This window comes from Bidens hawaiensis, unplaced genomic scaffold (genome assembly GCF_021521415.1).
Source record: "Bidens hawaiensis isolate Kalapana, Puna unplaced genomic scaffold, B.hawaiensis_p1.1 tig00419463_1, whole genome shotgun sequence".
In the NCBI taxonomy this organism is placed as follows: domain Eukaryota; kingdom Viridiplantae; phylum Streptophyta; class Magnoliopsida; order Asterales; family Asteraceae; genus Bidens; species Bidens hawaiensis.
In genome coordinates, this window is record NW_027504871.1 from 580,909 (window position 1) to 583,632 (window position 2,724).

The following is a 2,724-nucleotide window of genomic DNA, read 5'->3' on the forward strand; positions in this document are numbered from 1 at the left end:
ACACATAAAATATAATATAATAAATAGATAAAAGGCGCGGGAAATAAGTGTGTTTTACAACACATCAGTTTACTTGGTCAATTGAACCTCAGAACCCATGAACAAACCTTATAACTACAAACTGTACAAAATCAAATCTAAAACTAACAAATAATGATGATAAACATAAATCTAAGGTCCTAAGAACATATTATGACCATGAGAACATCAAAAATCATGAGATCTGTCATTAGATCTGGCCGACTGTTCATAAGAACCGCCGTCTTGATCCAAGAGAACCCAGAAACACAGATGAAAGAATAAATTTAGATGTTTATAATGTTATACCAAAGGAGCATGATCTGGATTCAAAGGCATATTTGATAATGAGGGTCGGATCGTTGAAGAATTTGAAAAGTTAAGGGTTTGAAGGTTTGAAGATGAGAGAGAAGAGAGAGAGTGAAAAGTAAAAGTGTTTGGTGAATAGTGAAAGATATTTTAGATTTCCCTCTTATATAGGGTCAGCCTATCTCGCGATAAGGTTAAATCATCGCGTGTATTCACCGAAAATACACTGTCAGTCCTCAGTCTTAAAAAGATTTTGCATTTTCAAACCCGAAAAACATTTACTCACCGAATCCAAACACTTGTTTATTTTTATAGTTTTTCTTTTGTCGGCCCCTTTCGATTGGAGTTCTATGGTGGGAAAGAAAGTAAGGAGTTAGATCTCGGAAGTGAGAACTAGCTTATAGGAGCGAAGCCACTCGACCAGAGGGAGAGGAATGAGTACTCTCTCTCCTCATTCAAAGAAGATAGAGGAATTCCCCAGTACTGCTATAACTATAGGGGGAGAAGTGATAACTAGCTAGACCATATTGATTTTTAGATAGGCTCGACCGGAGTAAAAACTGACTTATAGGGGTTGCCAGTCATAGCTATAGAAAGAGGGAATCCAACTATCGCAATTCAATCATAGGGCTAAACTGTGCTTGATTAGTACCGGCTTTCGTTGAACTGAAAAAGCGAAATGAGAATGTCGTCTGTTACTATTAATCTTTGTAATAACGATCTCATAAACATAAGCATAAAAATGAAATAAAAATAAAATTAAAACTTAAAATATTTAAATGTACAAGTACTTAAAAAAAATTTAGAAAACAAAAATAAAAACAAAAACTTTAGATGAAGATAATATAGTTCTTTTCTTTATTTAATTTACAAAGAACGATCTTGACATGGAATCATATTGATTTGCAAAGCCCTATATCACGTCTCCATTTTGAAGTTATTGTGACACAAATTCATCATTGACTGTAGATATTGTCCACCTGTTTAACATGACAAGTGTTTTGATGTCAAAATGATACATTTGAAGTTAAATTAGGCACGGTGCTTATGTGATCGCCACTTAATCAGACATGTTACTGACTCCATCATATCTCGGTTTTACTTTGTGTTAACATATCACCTCAACTTGACTTAAACCTTTCTTAGTTGATCACGGTACTCTTATTAACATACTTGACTTATTGTACACTGTACACGTGACACTTTGTGCTTTGCACACTTGAATCGGTCTAAAAAGATTAAAATAAAGCAGAAGTTTAGGCCATAACAATCAGGTCGGATAATACCATAGTATCGCGCAGAGAAAGTCCAAGGCTTGAACAAAAGAAAGAAAATAAAACAAAGCAGAAGACTCAGGGTCTTAACAATCAGATCTTGTATGACTACAAACGTAGAAAGTCCAAGGCTTGAGTCGAAAATAAATGAAGAAATAAAGCAGAAGTTAAAATTCCTATGACTGACTCTTTTTCTGACTCCTTTTCTTTTGTTTTTCTGACTCTTTTGTTTTTCTTTTTCTTGCTTTTCTTGACATTTTACTTGACTCAATGAAAATTAAAATTGACACTGACTTTCATAAGACCACTGTGATCAGGTAAAGAGAGGCTTGAGTATGACATGTGTAATTACATTTCTTCCTTCATTGATATGACTTTTATGGAATCATGCAACCGCTTCTTAAACGTGTAGCCACTAGCAACGGCAGTAGTTTAAGTTTATATCTCCCGACACGTACTTGTTTGTCAAGCCTATCTACATATCAATGAATGACTTTGTAGCCTTTTGTTCTATTCTTTTGACTTGCTAGGATCAATACATACCAATGTACTATCACTTTCCATATGGTCAGATCAAGTTCTTAATTGAAAATTTTAAATATACGACTCCCTCTACGAAGGAGCTCCCTCTTAACGGGATAATACTTTTAGAGTTTTCTTAATAGTTTCTTAAATAGGAGTAAAGATGAAATTAACATTATATAAAATTTAAATCTTTTTGTTAAGTCAAGTGACTAGATTTTTGTTTTACTACAAGTAAATTTAAAATCTTTTTGGTGAGTTAAGGTTAACTCATTTTCTCCCTCTAAAATTGTGACATATTTGAAAATATTTACTATTTTAAAACCTAAAAGATAAAATTTTACTCAAAGGAATTCATGCCTAATGACTCAACGAGAAACAAAAATCGGGCACGACTAAAAGTTTTAGTAAAGAGATCTGCAAAGTTATAGTCAGTATGGACCCTTTTTATGTCGACAAGCTTACGATCAAAACAATCACGAATAAAGTGTATTCGGATGTCAATGTGCTTAGTCTTTGAGTGCTGGACCGGGTTTTTAACAATTGAAACGGCCGCCTCATTATCACATTTGATCGTGAATCCATAGAAATTCAAACCGTA